Raw genomic sequence first — 19,437 nt, forward strand, 5'->3', positions numbered from 1 at the left:
GCCTTGTCATGGCGAAGAGGCTTGAGTAATTCAGAGAAGCTATGGGCTATGCCGTGCAGGGACACCCAAGACGGACAGGTCATAGTGGAGAGAGTTCTGAGCGTTGCAACCCCAAACGTCTGGAGAGCCACATATTCCCTAGGCCAGGTTTATAATTTCCTCTAATATAACAAAGAAAGGTAGTGGGTTTTATTAGCTGAAATGCAGGTAGGTCATGGAAGCAAAGAAAGCAACTAGGCAGAGATAAAGAGCAGATATGCCATTGTTTTCGAATGCAAAATTTATGTAAATCTGAAACAGAGAACAACAAAGTGTCACAGACTGTCAGTATCACAGAGATCAAAGCTGAACCAAAAGAAATGTTCTTCCATAAGTCTACTCAGCTGCAACTGTGCTCTTTTTCAGCACAACCTCGGATGTGCAAAGAAACGCCTGCAAGTGTCCTGGCTCTGTAAGATTAAAGAAGGACCCCATGTTTTGACAGATCATCTGGCTAGACTGTCCAATGTAATAGTTAATAAAAGAATCACGGGGAGGGGGAGGGGAGGTGTTCTCAGAAGTCATGTAACCCACCCACCCCTGCTGACACAGGATAGCTACTAGTCCTCCATCCAATACTTACTTCAAAGCTTCTAATCAGAGGATCCAACATGCTTTAAAACAGTCTGTTCCATTTTCATACTTCCAGGGAGTTCTTCTTCACATGTGGTTGTAATGCCCTTTTTTGTAATTTGATCCCATCAGTTCAGGCTGCCCCTTTTTTTATGTGGCAGCCGTTCCAATAATTCTAGATGGCTGTCAGATCAGTTTTTTTTAAATATCTTCTACCAGGTTAATATCTCCTCAAAGGACTTTGATTCCAGGCCACCCACTGTTTTTATAGTCCTCTGCCAGACATCCTCCAATTTGTCAATATTCTTCTGGAACTGGGAATGCCCAAAAAGCAGTGAAAGAGCAGGGAACAGCATGAAAATGGGCAACATACCTTGTGAGTTCCATCTAGCTTGGTACTATCAGCTCTTAACCGGCAGTGGAACTCTTATATCTCAGGAAAATAAAAGTGCTTTCAGATAACCTATCTGCTTCTTCTGAGAATGGCATGGGGCTCTTTCACTGAGAGCATTTATTCTCTTTCAAGTACTCGGTTCAGTATTTTTGTCACCATTCATCCAACATTACCCTTATCTTTTTCCCTCCAGTTTTTTTCCTGTGACTTTTCACTCTTTTTGAACCTTTAAAAGTATTTATCACTTTCTCATAGAATCAGGATTTAAGTGGCAAGATTTTCCTGTTTAGAAGCTTTCAATTAGTGCTACACTGCCTCTCATCATCCTCATCGTCAATAACAACAACAAATCCAGCAGATAAGAACATAATTGCTTCAAGATATTTTAAAGAGGTGCTAATTTTGTAAAGAAAATTGTATTCAATTTGCTGCAGATATTCACAGCAATAGGTTCCCAGTTAGAGGTTTTTAGTTACTACCACACCACTACTCAAAAAATCCAATACAGCCTATCTAGCTGAGAAGCTCACTTAATTAAATATTTCTCCAAGAAGGATGCCAACAAACTGGAACAAGTTCAGAGGAGGGCAACAAGGATGACTTGTGAGACTGAAATCCAAGCCTTGTGAGGAAAAACTGAAAGAACTGGGCATGTGCAACCTCGAGAAAAGAAGACTGAGGGGAGATATGATACCAGTTTTCAAATACAGAAGAAGAGCAGGATCTGTTCTCAGTCACCTCAGTGTGCAGGACACATATGAGGTCAGGTTACAGGAAGCCAGAGTTCAACTGAATATCAGGAAAAACTTAACTGTTAGAGCAGTACAACAATGGAACCAATTACCTCAGAAGGTGATGAGTGCTCCAACGCTGGAGGCATTCAAGAGTAAATTGGACAGCCATCTGTCAGATCTACTTTGATTTTGATTCCTGCACTTTGTAGGGGGTTGGATTCGTTGGCCTTATATGCCCTTTCTAACTCAAATATTCTATGATTCGATGATTCTTAAAATATTTTTCAAAAGACATACTGATTTCTTAAAGAAAAGTGGATTTTTAAAATAAAAGTTGGGCACAGATTGTGATAAACCTGGCACTCATTTGACAGTAAGCAGCAGAAGGTAATGATGGAACAAAAGGTCCAGGAGGAAAAGCCCAGGGATCAAGTGTAGGCTTTGCAATGTGAAGTATACACTCTCTAGGTCTGAGCTATGTGTATTCTCTCCTCCCCACCCACTCCCCCACTGCAGTTATATCATACAAGCCAATTGCTGCTTTTGTTGTTTAACATACTGTATTGATCACTGAGAACTGAATCAGATTCTTCCTGTACGTAATAGCAATCAGGCTCAGCTCTTATATAATTTGTACCACCATCTAATATACCTTTCTAAAGCAATTCCAGATGGCATTTTAAGAGACAATCTCAAGCATGAGTCTTCAAGCATTCATAACATTGTAATAGCATTTGTGCATAGGAAACAGAGCCACCTATAGAGGACAAATAACTCAGAATTGTTGGGGACATTTCAGAACTAATAATACAAAAGGGAAAAAGAAGGCCAGAATGGTATCTTTTGCACACACACACACACATATACCTACACTGTATATCACATGCTTTGTGCCATGAGCCAACGCTGGGACACAGAGGAAATATCTGTATCCACATTTCTTTTAAAATATGTACAACGAGAGATAGATAGTACTCCTTTTCAGAACAACCAATGAATGCTGGAAGTAGGAAGGCAGGTCTTCTTTTATCTCCGGCAGAACAAAAGACTTTTCTTTCAGAATATCTATTGATATGGAAGGAGTCTGGTTGCGAACATTATCTTTGGAAGACATGCAGCACCGGGGTTGGTGTCTTCTAAGGAGAGCGATAGCGGTGCTGCGAGGCTGATCCTACCGAGCCTGACATTTTAAAACAGGAAGGCCTGTACCACCTGCGATGAAGATGTAATTGAACACGTGCAGCAAAATGGTGGAATGGAATAGACTGATCCCACTTCAAACAAAATACCAGGTGGGTAGAAGGCTGTCATTGTTTTAAAAATACTCCTCTGTGTAAGGAAAAACAGATTTTTTTTTAAAAAAAAAAGCTTTACACTAGCCAAAAATGTGCTAACTTAGCAGACTGCTCCTTGCTATGTTGATTTTCTATATTCAGGTAGGATTAAAAAATAAGTTTCCCATTTTGTTGTTCTTTACCATCACACACACATGCCCTCATCAAGCCACGCCACACCCCGAAACCTAGAATAAGTATTATGTTTGAATTATAGAATTGAAAAGCTGGAAGGGACCCAAAGGACCACCAGGTCTAACCTACTTCCAAAGCAGGAAAGCCACTGTAAAAGTATCCCTGGTGGACAGCTACTCAAGCTGTGTTTAAAAATCTCCAGTGAAGGAGAATCCATCACTTCCAAGGCAGCCCATTACCTTTTTGAAGAGCTTTTACTAATGTTTAGTTCTTATTCATGTTTATTTGAAATCTCTTTTGTCTTGTAATTTAAATCCAATGGTTTGAGGTGTTATCATTTTGGAGCAGCAGAAAAGATGCTTGCTCCATCTTGTATAGGACAGCCTTTCGAACATTTAAGGATGGCTTAAAGATGGCTCTTATATCACCTCTCAAGCTTCTTTTCAGACTAAATATAGTCAAATCTGCTTTCACGGCCAGTATCTGATGGTTGTTGTGGGTTTTTCGGGCTCTTTGGCCATGTTCTGAAGGTTTTTCTTCCTAATGTTTCGCCGATTTCTGTGGCCGGCATCTTCAGAGGACAGGAGTCAGAACTGCACCAGAGGACAGACAGAGTTCTGACTCCTGTCCTCTGAAGATGCCGGCCACAGAGACTGGTGAAATTTTGGGAAAAACAACCTTCAGAACATGGCCAAAGAGCCCAAAAACCCACAACAACCATAGTCCAATCTCTCAGCCATTCTTCACAGGACCTGGTTTTCAGTTCCATCCTCTAGACACATAGCAGCTCATTGATACCCTTCTTAAATAGTGGGGCACCGAACTGGGCACAATACTTTAGGTGGGGTCTAACCAAATTAGAACAAAATGATACAATTAATTGCTTTTATTTTGATACCATATTTCTGTTGATGCAGCCTGGTATTGCATTAGAATGTTTTGGAGCTTCATCATACTGTTCATATTGTGGTCCACCAGAATTCCTAGATTCTTTTCACATAGATTACTGCCAAACCAGCTGTTAATGTTTTCCCCTGCTTAAATGTAGAATTTCACACATGTCCCTGATGAAACTTGCTTCTTGGCACAGGGCTTAGCACATTAAGGACATCTTGAATGCCAATCCTGTCTTCTGGAGTGTTAGCTACTAGTCTTAGTTTGGTGTCATCTGCAAATTAGGTGAGTATTCCTTTCACACCACTTGATCCAAGTCATTTATAAAGTAGATGGAAAACCCAGGGACAGAATTCTGTGATTGTTCACTTCTCACTTCTCTCTAGAATCACTGGTGAGCATTTCATGAGTACTGTCCATCAACCAGTCATCAATTAATCCATCCGCTAGCCCCACTGTTTACAAGTTTGAACACAAGAATATTGTGAGGGACCTTGCCAGAAGACTTGCTGAAATCAAGAAACACTGTATCCACAGCACTCTCTTTTATACCAAGCTATCATCTATCAGGGAAATGTGATGGAGCTGCGGGTTAAACCACAGAAGCCTCTGTGCTGCAAGGTCAGAAGACCTGCAGTCATAAGATCGAATCCATGCAATGGAATGAGCCCCTGTCGCTTGTCCCAGCTCCTGCTGACCTAATAGTTTGAAAGCATGTAAATGCGAGTAGATAAATAGGTACCACCACAGTGGGAAGGTAACAGCATTCTGTGTCTAGTCGCGCTGGCCATGTGACCACGGAAGATTGTCCTTGGACAAATGCTAGCTCTATGGGTTGGAAACAGAGATGAGCACCACCCCCTAGAATCGAACACAACTGGACAAATTGTCAAGGGGAACCTTTACCTTACCTTACCTATCATCTATCAAATAGAAAAGAAAGCAAAATAAGGTAAAGTAAAATAAAGTAAAAGATTAATCTTGCATGTCTTTTTATTACAAAACTCATGCTGGACTTTAGTAATCACAGGGGAGTGCCTGAAAGACTGCTGCCCTTATTTTCAATTTTATTTCAAAAATATTTTTTTCTGTTGAGCAAACAAAATAAAAAATAAAACTGGAGCGTTCCCAACAAGAACAAAATAGGAATAGATTTACGTACTGAAGCAAAGCTAAGTGGTCGGGGTGATGTAATATGGATAGTATTTTACTTCACAAAGATAAAGATGCACCCTCAGCAGTAAGCCGAAGGTTGATCTGCCTCCTCTGTTAATGCTTTTTTGATTCCAGACAAGAGTACAGCATCATTCAGGCTGATTTCAGAATATTCAAGGACTTCATTTCTGAGATGCATTGCCTGCCTTTTTCTTAGGAAGAGGAGCTGTTGTAGAACGTTAAGCCAAATAACAATGGACTACTTTAGCTGTAATAGTGCAGTTATCGTTAGAACTTAAAACAAGAGGAAAATCTTACCACCAGCATTATATGCAACTGTGCATTGATCTTCAGAAACACAGGAAGAATTGGGGGTGGGAGAAGCATCTTCCTCGGGAACAATCCCTTTATAAGCCTGTCCAGGTGTTAAGATCATCGGGGAAGAGAGCCTTCTCTCTTGCTGCTCCCAGACTCTGGAACTCCCTCCCACAGGAGGCCAGGCTGGCTCCATCTTTGCTGTCTTTTTCCAAGCAGGCAAAATCTTTTATCCCATGGTAACTGGCTGTCTGAGTGTATGTTTAAAAAAAAAAACCAGAGTGTTGTGCTTTGCTGCTTTGAATGGTACTTATTTGGTCCTTTTTAGTATGTGTATATTTACTTTTCTTAGCTTTAGATATTGTCTTTTGATGATGAAAGCCACCCTAGGTCATTTTAAAGGAGAAAGGCAAGGGAAAAATATTTTAAATAAATAAATAAACACGTTGACCTTGCCTTGTCAGATTTACACTCACAAAAAGCTGCAATAAGGGCATGTGGCCATGTAGAGCTGTGGCACCGCTGTGCATGGCCAGAGACGAGAAGAGTGGCTTTCTTTTGCCCACAAGCTCTCACCCCAGGGAGTCAAATGCCTGGGACCAGATACAATCTTTAAAAGTCCCAAAGGATCCCCAAATTCAAAAGTCCTTCACATGTTACAGTGTTAGCACAGGTGACCAAGATAGCAGAGGGGTTCCAGAGCTGGTGTGCCTTCCAGCACCAGCCATACTTCACCCATAATGATGTATCTATCCCTCAAGGAGACAAAGTAGTGACTATAAAATTATGCATGTTACTGAAAGAGTACTAGGCATTTAAAAAAAAAAGGTTTATTTCCCTGCCTCCAGGGGGCACAATTCTCCTCTGAAATAAGTCGCATCCTTCAGATTTGTTTTGGCAAAGGAAATGAACAGTATTCCGGTCACTTCACTTGGAGGGAATGGCTGAACACCTCATAGCTCACCTGTATGAACAAGCATTAGTAATGGCAGCAGAGAAGGTCAAGACTTCTAAGGCCTGCAGATTAGGAGTCGGGATGGGGGAAATGTATCAGGATTGCTTTCTCCCACTTTTCAGTTCTTTCTTAGCCCACCTGGCACATAGGTGTTAAAAATGGGGGCACTTTCAGAAGGATAAAGTGGCAATCCTACCTCACCACTGGATGATTACAGAGGGAATCAACACCAGACGTTTGCTCATTAGGTGTAATCAAAGCCCTTGCCCTGGGTGGGCAGTTTGGTCTGCTTCAATTCCATTTGCATTTAAAGTGTTAAAAGCTTAAGTTCCTTCTGCCCTGAATATGATGTTGTGGAATTCTTACCACAAATGAAAAAAGAAACAGAATTCTTATCTTAGCTTTAGATTTTTATAGGCCAAAGTCCTACTGGGATTTTACTCCAGAGTAAGTGAGGTATTATGTCACAGCAGCAAATGGCAGCTAATTCTCAAGGTCCTGGTTGTGTAGCCAGTGGCATGACTAGCATATGACGAATTATATGACCAGCTCCTCATTTATTACAATTTGTAATTTGCCATGATTTTATATAATTTCATTTACTCTAGAATAAAATCTCAGTAGGATTCTGGCCATAAGCTCATAGCACATAGGCTTTTTGGATCTCATAGCTGTAATGTCTTCATCAGAGGTCTTGGCAGAGAGGTGGTAGTAGACTATACCACTTCACACTGTTGCTTAGGACAATTTCTTTTTTAAAATGTTCTCATATATTTAGAAGAATCTTTACAAATCAACCAGTGGCATAGTAGGCCGCAGGTTAACAGATTCTCTGCCTTACACGGATACTGATCTTCTGCAGCCCTCCCTGAGTTGTCTGGAGTTCCCTCCTCTTCAAAATATTTTATACTTTGCTATTGTGTGTGGATGGTACCATCCTGGCAGAATATAGACAGTTAACTTTTTAAAAAAGAAAGGGAAAGGTCGCCATTGCTTATGATAGTGTTGCAAATTAATTTCTTGGCCTTGCTTATTGCAATATATAAAAGTAACTTGTTACCTTACCTGTTGTTTTGTTATACTAGTTATTTTTGGTAAAAAAACAAAACAAAACAAAAAACTAGGATGGATCACCGAATTGCCCAGAACAGGTACCAAAACATTTTTAAAATGTGCTTTAAAAGAAACTTCCATATGTAACTAGAACACATTACTCATTACTTGCAACAATAATTTTAATCTCACTCAATTGCAACACATTACTTGCAACTCCCTACTGTCAGACCCTGGGTAGTATCCTGGCACAGCTCACCATGGGCTCTCTAGCCTGCAGTTGTATAAACCAGAGGTCATTCCAGTGAACACAACAGGACTTCTGCAGGATCAAGAGGGTATCGAATACCCCTGTGTGGAAAGGCCAGGGAAAGAACTGCCATATGCATGCCCTATATGTCTCCACTATCTAATGGTTAGCATACAGAGAATGACTTCTTCCTGAGTACATAGGGCAAGAAATTCTGAGGCAAGACCCATGCAGTCACATTTCTGTCTCATCATTCTACCTGACAAAACATAATCTTAATTAACTATCACTTCACTGCCTATTTAATTTGATAGATACAAAACACAAGTGGGGTAATAAAGTGATCCATCATCCCTTACCAAAAGCAGACAGCAAAGCAATGGTCTTGAAAATCAATACTTTGGAAATTATATATTTTATTGAAGTTACAAATTAGCTGGCACCAGTGCTTAAGCTGTCTTCCTTCATTGCCCATTGTACAAAGGAGGAGAAATAATTTTGGCCTCGTAGGAGAGGGAAGGCAGGCTTGTGACCTGGCATGCCCTCTCAGTTTTAGGAGGACTTAAAACTTTGCAGAAGATACAACAATAGGGAGAAGGGGATTGCGCTTGTCCCGGGGAAGCACAGCTTCTGTTTTTCAAAGGCTCCAGCAACACCAGATGGAGTAGGCTGCATATCCAAAAGCAGCAACAGCAGAATAAAATGCTTTGAATAAAAAGTCACAAATGCGCCCAATAATTCAAGGAGAAATGTTTTGTTTTGTTTTTTTAGCCACAGAACAGAACTCGGGACCAAAAGGGACCAGACTGAAGGACAACCAAAAAAGAATTAGGCACACTTTTGCAGTTCTTCTTATTCAGGAGGGTCCCTGACAGGTCTCAAGTCAACCTTAGGAATTGTTCATTGCAATTCAGAGATAAGTTACAACAGGATCAGAATTTAGTGAAGCAACATGTACCAAAGTAACACAGCTGGGTTAATTGAGACAGCTGTGGGACAACCAAGATGACTGGAGCAACCAAGAATAAAGCTAGCCAAACTTGCAGACACAAGTTGTTGGGTAGTTGGGTTGTTGAGAGCTGTATATTTGATTGTGAAAGAAATTTATGCTGCATCGCTGGATGAAGACTTGCTACATTGCAAGAGGAAGATCCTGGAGGAAGACTATCTCCGTGGTGAGAGGAGAAGACTTCGTGGATGCTGGACTATTTATATTGGTAACAATCTTTGGATACTGAACCTGTAATTTACTATTGCAAACTGAAGAACTACTGTGAATGACCAGGACTGTGTAAAGACCAAGAGAAGTTGTATTTATACCTGTATATATGAACTTTAATGTAAATAATTCTATCAACACTACAACAGTGTCTGTTTGGTTTCATCTCTGAGCAGTTCAGTTCACCATAACGCCCCCTGGCGTAGTCTGGTAACGCCGCACCTCTGTCAGTTCCCGAGGCCAACTGGTGTGAGCAGAGCCAGTCTGACCTTCACTACCAGCCCAGTGTCTCAAGTAGATTTCTTTCAACAGCTCTTCAGAGACCCAAAAGACTCCGAGGTCAAGCCCCAGCATCTCTTCGCAAAGGTGCTGTGGCCCTATTTGTTTTCCTACTTATTCTAATTTTAAGGCCAGTGTTCCTGAGGACGCAAATCAACACTGTGAGCAGTCAAGCAAGCATGAGAGCAGCTGCTTCTTCCCACAACGTACTCCAACCGAGTAAACCAGGAACAGAAAGGCCTTTTATGTAACTCTTCAGAAACAGTAGCTGCAGCATCAACTCTGTCTATTTGTATTAATGCCACCACAATAAAGCAGACAGTGTTGCCACATTAGTAGCATATGATTCCCTGAGATTTTAAGGCCAAAGCCCAAGGGTGGCCCATTAGGATGTCACAGGGAGTGGACCCCTCCACATCAGTTGCAACATGGGAGGGTGTGTTTAAGAATTAACATGTAAATTTGAGCAGCTACACTACTAGAGCATGCTTTATTTTTAAAAAGGGAAAAAAAATATGGGTGCTTCTGAGTATGTCTGAAATGAGAATAAAACCCAAAACCTAGGGTTTCCAGCTTGGCAGCATCACATTCCAAGATTTCACATCTAAGGCCTGACACCAGGAGAACCCAAATCCATTCATTGCCAAAACCTGAGACCTGGGAACATACGTCAGAAAAACTAGCAGTTCACCACTTTGGCATGGTATCACAGGAAGTGAGGCATCAGAGTCTGAGAGTCAGACTTTAGACTTTGAGAGCTGTACCTTACAGACAAGCTGGGCACATGAGTGTTGCATGGAGAATATGACACCATGTAGTGAGTTTCAGTGGTCCCAAGCTAAGTTCAAACTATAAAGAGAAATTCCCAACATTTAGGAAAGAGCTGCCAGATCTGGTCTGGGAGGATCCTTTCTACAGGTCATGTCACTGAGCTTTGGACTAGGCCTGCACAGATCACACTATGATTTAAGATGGGGTTCAGTGGCTGATTTCTTCCAAGGTCAGACCCATGGAGCCCATCCTTAGCTTATATGGGTTGCCTTAATTTGAACAAACTTACATGGTAGTAGTTCCAACTTAAGAGGCCCTTCTGTCCCCATAAGATGAGTCTAAAGACATTTGGCTGGCTTCCACTACCCAGCTCACTGCTTAGGCAAGGACGACTGCCCTGCATGTATTAGACTGGGTGTAGTGAACTAGGCTGGCTAGCTATGGAAGAGTCCCTTTCCAGGAGCTTCTTCCTCCCTCATTCATTGCTCCCCTCCTGTTGCTGATGCAGCTTTTAAACATTTCAGGCCCTGCTCCTCAGCTGACTGCATCATTCCTTGTTCCTAGGCAACCAGCTTGTAGCTAGCACCCATCACCGAAGCTTGATCTGGGGGGCATGGCAGTTGGTTCTTTGGCTGGTGTTTCTTGGCATCCACCAGGCAAGGAACAGACTTAGTGATCTTTGGCGGTCCACCACAGCAAAGCTAAGTTCAACCCACAAAGAGAAATCCCCAGAATTATAAGAGAATCTAATTGCTTTTGGACAAAGTAATTAACTGGGGGTGGTTTGTTTGTTTGTTTGTTTGTTTGTTTTTGTGATAGGACAAAATCCTGTTGGTATAAATGTATGCACCAAAAGCTGATGATGTCATCAGCCAGCGCTGGTAAAATTTTGTTTAAATTAATTAAAAGTTTCCTGTCCCCCTGTTTTATGTTCCAATGTGTCCCAGAGCTCCCTTTTGCTCTAGGAAAACCTTTGGGAGCCTCGGGACAGGAAAGGGAGCCTTTAATAGTCAAAAACCACTGCCAGGTCACCAGTGGCGGTCCCAATCCTGGCAGCAGTGATCTGACTCCAACTTTTAGACTATTAAATGCTTGCCTCCAAATCTCATGGCTGCCCCAGAGCAAAAGGAAGCTTTGGAACCTGAAACAGGAAGATGGGAAGCTTTCAAATCATTTAAATTAAATATTATCAGTGCCAGATGATGACTCCATGATATAACTTTAGACCAACAGGATTTTGTCCATTGTTTGTTTCAACAATGTAATCTGTCTTGGGTATTGGAGAGAAAGGTGGGAGTATAAATTAAACCAGTCAATCAATCACACAGTCCTTGCTCAGTTTTATTTATTCATTCATTCATTTAATTTATACCCCGCCTGTCTGGTTGTTGCAACCACTCTAGGCGGCTTACTATGCCAACTAAAATGGTGGCCATCGCACTTTTTGTCCTTCAGCAAACAGCAAATATTATTTTGCCCTTCTTAATGATACAGTTTATACGTTTCCTGTTCTTTGGGAATTAGATCGTTTAGAACTGAGCTTTGAATTCAGGAGATTCTATCTGTCTCTAATCTTGCTTCTGCATTGTTTGCACACATTTTTATGATCTTTACACCCTAGTGGAAAAGAGATTTCTTTGGTTTACAATGTGGGTTAAAATACACAGATTCATTGCTGTTTCCAAAAGCAAATAAAAAATGCAGGTGAGGGTATGTACATTCCATTTTGAAGCCCTCTTCCAAAGAAGATTTACTGTACTTTTGCAGAAAGAACAAACAGAAAAGAACAACAAAACAATATGCCATGAGACAGTACTGACTGATTTTCTGAAAAATGTCCTTCCACACATTTCTGCCCTTGAGACAGGAAATGGAATTGGATTGTGCGATAGCTATAAGGCCCAAAGTGCATTCTCAACAACTAAACAACCTCCCCCCACTTCACTGCTATCCCCCGACAGAGAAGACCTATTTATCAGTGGAAGCTGTTTTAACGAAAGCTTCAGCAAAAGATTACATATTAATTGTTTAATGCAAGACAACATCCATCACTGTGGCTAAAATTAGGCCTGCCTTTTTTGTTTTTTTGTGTGTGGGTTGTTTTGTTTTTGTTTTTGTTTTTGTTTTTTTGTTTTTGTTTTTTTGCACTGTTGTAAATCAAAGGTGAGAATCAGTTTGCTGTAGTGTTCAAAAGAATTATAACGGGACTCAGGAGACCCTGGTTCAAATCTTCCTGTTTCAGGAGTTGTTAACTCTGTCACGTGGCCATGGAAATTTCCTGGGGGAGGACAGTGACAACCGCTCCTCAGATATCTCACATGCCTTGGAAACTGTATTAGAAATGCTGTACTTTGGAAGTGGCTGGACAGCACATCACTGGAAAGACAGATCCTGAAGCTGAGGCTCCAATACTTTGGCCATCTTATGAGAAGAGAAGACTCCCTGGAAAAGCCCTTGATGATGGGAAAGTGTGAAGGCAAGAGGAGAAGGGGACGACAGAGGATGGGATGGTTGGACAATATCATGGAAGCTCCCAACATGAATTTGACCCAGCTCCGGGAGGCCGTGGAAGACAACGACTAAACAACAAGAACAGACAGCACATAAAAACAACAAATCAAAGATGCCTCTGCTTAGCTGAAGGTAAGTATTTTTCTGAACTGCTGTTTTACAACTGATTTGCTTTTCTTAGATTAAAGCTCAAATCTGGGCTATTTAATTTATCAGACCAAACTAAATAGGCATACAGTAAACCTGCTAGGCATACAGTAAACCAGCTTTCCACAACTGCAGAGTCTCAAATAAGAGATTTACTCTAAGCAATTTTTCAGAAGTTGCTATGTAAATTGCCCCTTAGTGACCTAAATTTGACAAGCCTCTAGTACACAAGTAGTTGAAGCCAGCATGCTTGTACTTGCTCCAGTTCAAAGTAAGAAGCCTGAAACTCTGCATTTCCATTACTTTCCAGATTTTGATTGTAAACATATAATTCTGCAAGAGCTTTTCAGGATACTATGGGTATGTCAACAGCTTACAACCAATGTGACAATATGCAATAATTTACCATATTTTACCAATAATTTACTGAGTAGACGCAGTCTAGAGGGGCGGGGTAAAAACTGAATAAATAAATAAATATTTAACTTGCATTTCTAAAATATAAGGGCAAATTACACCTTACAGATAACCTGTCATTGGAACTGAAATCACATTAGTGTTCCAGAGAAATCAGGCTGACAAACAAGGAAGGTGCTGCTGACATCCTGATGACCATCCCCAAACAAAGCAAGCTAATTTTCCAGTTACAGGAGAGGAGAAATGTCCCACTTTGAGAATCACACACAATCATCACTCAAGGAATTTCCGTCTTCTAATGATGTAACATCGTTTTGCCCTCATAACTGAAGGACACATGGCACAGAGTTGCACTGTGAATAAATACAATAGCTCAGAACAGACCTTAAGCCCCATTCAAGCATTTTCATCTCACAGAATTATCTATCAGGTGAGGTGAGGAAGAAGACCATGTACATGGACCTTGTTACTGTTGTAATACCCTTGCTTTAGGCAGCCTAATAGATTTTGCTCCCTGAAGTTCGGCACCAGGTAACACTACTGACACCCCCCCTCCATCCAGAGGAGATTGTACACAAGTGTGGCGATCTCCTCTGAAGTCCCTCTACCCCCCCCCCCAGGCCTTCACGAGGTTTTCGCCCTTCCTTCTTCTTCGCTGCCACTAGATATTAATGCTTTAATATCAATTGAGTATGGAGACAATTGTGCTGTGTGAAACCTAAGTCTTTTATTTGATCAGGGAAGTAAATAAACAATGAATATTCACGGGATAAATCACAGGCTGCCAATCACTTATATTTGAATCAAATCTGATACAACTTTAAAACTCTTTTAACCCTATGTTTCCATCTAGACTCTTACAGATCTCTAACTCACTTTCCAAACACTTTCAAGTTACACACAGTCTCTCACTCACAGAATCTCCCTCTCAGACTCCATCCACAAGTCTTTATATCCAGCTCCCTCCCCCCGTTGGCTCCGCCTCCCATCCACTCATTGGCTTCTTCTTCAATATTCTGTGGTGATAGACACGTGAGGGCAGGGCTATTCACTACAACGAGGTTATTTGGGTACATCAGGCTGTATACAGTATCTGCAATACTCTCCCTGCACCTAGAATAGAAATACAACAGAAGTACTCTTTGGTGACACCTCAAAACTGCTACCTAAAATATTCACTTTACTGCATCTAATGGTAGATCCAGTCATTGCTTGGGCTTCAGGGCTTCAGTAATAAGGCATGCTGGCATTGCTTACCATTTGTGGGCTTAATGAAGGATGCTCTCCCCTCCCACATGTAGGCCACCTAAATGGCAAGTAAGAGGCAGGTGTGAAATCAGAAGGTGCAATTCTGCTTTCACTCTCATGATATATTTGAGAGGAAATGTCTAGACAGAGCTTAAGGGGAGCCCCCTTTCCATTTTTCTCTCCCAAGCTGGTCCTGAGCTTTACATGCATAAATAATCACATATTGGAGTTCCTTTGTACTCTGTGTAAACAATGAATATTCTGCATAGTGTGTAATTCATAGACCTAAGAAGTCAGTGCTTGTTTACAGAAGACCCAGGCTGCTTTTGCAATCTCATGTTGAACACAAAGACACCAGGAAAGCTCTGGAGATTTGATATGAAATATACTTAATATTATACATATTCTTTTAGCTATCTTTCTCTTGTCCTAAGCCCCAGCTGGCAAGTTATGGTTACTTGTTTCATTTATTTTCTCAGAACAAGCATGCAATTGTTAGGAATCTCTCACAGGAGAGCCAAACATAATATTCCTATTGCATGGATATAGCTTTTTTTATTATTGCCACCCCATGAAAAATTGTTGGATAAGGTTTTTAGCATCATTAGGAACTAGGTACCGCTCACCTGTCTATACAATTTTATCACACTTTAAACTATTGTAAATTTATGCTGTAATTTTCTAGAGTCTTGGTTCTTCACTATTGTAACATTCAATTGGCAAAGAACCCAAAGATACACAACCCTGCCAGCCCCCAAAATTGGTTATAAACAAGACTATCGATTTCCCTGTACCCACAGCTCACAATTTCCTAAAACTTTCACTTTTTAAGAAAGGCTGTTTCAGCATTACACAATCCCCAAAGCAGAATGTATATTTTCCAAACTGTTTGTTCAAGGTTGTCCTGTTTTTTAAGGACTTACACACTGTAGTCATACGTAAGATGATGGCCAAAATCTTGTCGGTTAACATAGTACAGTACATCACACAAGAGTAGGTCCATTGAATAAATGGGGATGTGATGAGTCAACTCCTTCATAAATTGCATCGCTTCAAATGGGCTTACTCAAACTGCAACTTATTTTAGCATAGTAAGTCACAACTACAGCAAACCCATTTGAATCAATGGAAGTTATCAAAGCATGATGCTTGTGGAAGAATGGACTCACCAAATCCCCACTGATTTGTGTGATGTCTTATACTATGAAAGAATATTTGGATCATTATCTCCAGTTCTCCCAGTGTGAGGTTTATATAGCTCGGTTGCTGTAGTCCCATATAGAGAGCTCACTTAGAAGCCACCTGAAATTTTTTGGGAATTGAAACCCATCATTCTCCCCCAGTATTGGAAAACTACTTCTTGACTTATTTTATTTCACTTGTTTGGTTTGGTTGAAGAAAGAGAGAGAAATGGTTTTGCTGGAGTGAGTGAAAGTGGCACAGTATTTTCAAAAAAAAATTCATCCAGTTGTTTTTCTTTTCTCTTAAAAACAAAGCCAAGCTGGAGAGGAAGATTAAAAACACAGATGAGAGTATTTCCTCTATTCTGGACTGGGAAGCTTTTTAGTGTAGCAAGATAAACTCCCATTAAAAATTAACAGAAGAGTGTTGGAGGGGGGAGTCCCCCTTTCAACATGAAAGCAATTTAATTTAGCAGTTTTAGCATCTTAGCGAGTAATGTAATGCCTGGCTATTTTTTGCTTACTTGCCAGTCTCTACTCAATACATTTGCAGTTTAGCTTCAATATATATGTGGTGTCAAAATGTAGGACCCACACTAATGGATTCAAATTACAAGGAAGGGGGTTTCAAACAAACACAAAGGAAAAGCTGCTGAGAGGAATTGCTGTTCAACAGTGGAACAGACTGCCTGGGAGTGTGGTGGTCTTTCCTTTACTGGAGGTTTTAAATGTTAGATGGCTAAATGTTAGATGGCATGCTTTATACCTGTGGATTATGTGATCCAGCAGGGGTTTGGATGTAGTGACACAGAGGATTCCCTTGTATCTCTACTATTACTCTAAATTATTTGTTTAGGCAGTTCTTTTGGCAACAATTTCTAGCTCTATGCACTGCAAAACAAATCCGAATGTTATGTCATCACCTAACGCCAACATAATAAATATGACGTGTGGGGAAATGGTGGCTGTTAATAAGCATGCATATATGTATCAACAGAAAAAGTTGGCAATTTGCTGTACCACCTCACACCAGCAGCATTTGCATGCTGATTGGTCCATATATTTAGATACTGTCATAAAGTTCAACGAAAGATAATGTTTCACATCTCTGAGACTTTGAATGAATCTCACACCACCACAGCTGCATCTCTATGACTTCCCTCAAAACTGTACTACCTGGTATATTTGGACACTAAATTGTCAGGGCCTGGCCAGTATGTCAATAGAGGCTAACCACTTGGCATCAGCCTGAATTGGTGCACTAGGCTGGGTTTCAAGGGATACATTTGGTATCCATTTTCTAGTTTGCATGGTTGGAAGTGAAGGTACCAGCTGAGTGACAAGGAGGCAGAAATTAAAGAAGCAGCAATTTGCAAATAATATTATATCAATTTAGTACATTGATATCCAGAATTGGACTTGTTTGAAAAGTCATTTGTTTCTGTCACCTTCCACTTATTAAATAACAGAAATATCCATATCAACTCTTTGACTCCTAATGTGACTGTCATTTGAGATGGAGATTTTTGCACCAAAGTTCTATGTATTTAACTATCTTTGACATTCTTGCAAAATTGAGGTACTCTTCTGTTACTTGTGGCATTTGTTCTGCATGCAGTGCAACTTGACATTACTTAACCTGGTGCCACCCAACTGTGTTGTTGGGCTGTGAGGTTATAGGAAGGCATCAGGTTTGGAAAGGGTGGTACAGAACGGGTGGATTATGTTTCTAAAGGAGATGGGTACAAAGCCAATTTCAGGGGGGTTTTTTTGTGTGTTGTTTTTTTTTTTGTTGTTTTGTTTTTGTTTTTTTGAAAAAGTAAAGAAATGTATGGGGTGATGTTCCCTAGAATGAACATGCAGAAAAGAGCCAGTGTTATTTTCTGGCTGCTCACTGAAGAATTCCTCTGTTGAAGTTAGCAACAGAGAATCAGGCAGTACTGGATAGGAGAAGGAAGAGGGATAAGAAGGATTATACATCACCTCTCCTTTGCTCAAATCCTGAAGTGATTTACAATAACAAAGTAAAAGAACACAAGAAAATAAAAGCACACAATAATAGCACAGCATATGAGGAAACTGCAACCAGCTCACAGTTAGGGCAGCAGGATCTCATTCTCTGAGACCCAGCAAAGGCTCTTGTGATGTTTCGGGGAGAGAATTTCCAGCAAGAACTACAAAATGCTCTATCTGACTAGCTGTGTGTCACAGACAAACAATGTAGAGATTCTGTGATTAATTTGAAAGGATGTGAATTCCAGCAGCACTGCCAGCAGCTCTAGCCTATGCAAGATAAGTCGGAAGGCAAGGGTGCACCTGAGAATTTCTAAACACCATGTCCTGAAGGCATGAAAATGAAATCTAGGCTTGACAGACTGGCAGAGTTCCTTAGACTTTGAGCCCGTATCCTAAGACTCAGAGAAGAGATCCCAAAACCTGAGTCTCAAGGCCAAAACCTGAGACCTGCCAAGCCTACAACACGGGTGAAAGTCAAAGTAAAGAATCGATAAACTTCCAATGCATTTCCTAAACATGCCAACATTGGAATAAAGGAATAAGTGGCACCATAGAGAAGCCCATGTCTGTGTTGCTGTCTAGCAGAAACCTGCAAACAATGGTACAGAGGGTAGCAATGGTCTAGGTCAGTGGTTCTTAACCTTGGGTTACTCAGGTGTTTTTGGACTGCAACTCCCAGAAGCCTTCACCACCAGCTGTGCTGGTCAGGTTTTCTGGGAGTTGCAGGTCAAAAACACCTGAATAACCCAAGGTTAAGTAGCACTGGTTTAGGTGGTTGTCATCAAGGATGTGTGCCTTGAGGTCACCCCTCCTCTGGAAGGCAGCTGTCTTCTACTGAATCATCCTTGAAAACGAATACCTGGGAAATTCTCTTTTCATGACTACTATGATCCCAGGATAATGACATCAAAAGTCCACCCCACTGACTTTGGGAATAAAGTTGCTATCCTTATCCACCAGGGCACATGTATAACCCTTATACCAGATTTTGTCAAACCTAATTTTTACCTGACATGAGATGCTTGAGAAATACTCTCAGCAGATGGGAGAGGAGGGGGTGGTTACTAGGTTGATTTATAGCAGGCCTCCTCTGGCAGATGGTGTGCTACACATTTTAAAAACCAACCCTCTATTCTAGTCTTTCCTGACTTGCACTAACTATTCTTGTCGTAGGCACAGATGGCTAGTCTTTCTTCAAATATCCAGTATAAAAATACATTTTCCCCCCTCAATCTGGTCCTCTTTGCCTGCAAGACAGAAGTATGATTGATCAGATGTCATAAAAGCACTGTAGTGAACTAAGACTGAAGTTCATGTAGGTCCAGCCCTTTGGCCATGTGTCAGAATCCTTCACATGCCAAATTATTTCTTAACTGTTTTATCCTATATTGAATCATAGCATTGCAGAGTTTGAAAGGGCACCAGTAATCACCTAGTTAGCCTTCTCCTAATGCAGGAAATACAGAGCTAAAGCAACCCTGATAGGTGACCATCCAACCTATGTTTTAAAAACTCTCCAGTGAAGAACAGTCCCCTCCGCCCTTTATGTGTGCACATGCATATCTATATATACCTAAGTATATATAGATATGCATGTGCACACATAACGCACACACAAACCGCAAACACACACATGTGCATTCCCATTCTAATGTTATTTATTTATTTAATATTATTTTATAGTTGCTGTTTAAGGATAAAACCATCTCAAGACGTGCAAAATAAAAACAAAGAATGCAACAAAATGTCAATAAATAAATATTACATAAAAACAGCAGTTTGCAAGCTGATGAAAAGCCAGCAGAGGCAAATGGGTC

General features: G+C 40.8%; 1 long non-coding RNA gene across 1 annotated transcript in view; it reads left to right on the top strand.

Annotated features, from left to right (window-relative positions):
• The window catches only part of LOC144586912 (uncharacterized), a 27,097-nt gene continuing 7,660 nt past the window's right edge, over window positions 1-19,437 (top strand). The window contains exon 1 of the long non-coding RNA XR_013542012.1: window positions 1-12,743. This is a non-coding gene — a long non-coding RNA (uncharacterized LOC144586912). The remainder of the gene's footprint in view (window positions 12,744-19,437) is intronic.

Source organism: Pogona vitticeps, chromosome 2, assembly GCF_051106095.1.
Source record: "Pogona vitticeps strain Pit_001003342236 chromosome 2, PviZW2.1, whole genome shotgun sequence".
NCBI lineage: Eukaryota > Metazoa > Chordata > Lepidosauria > Squamata > Agamidae > Pogona > Pogona vitticeps.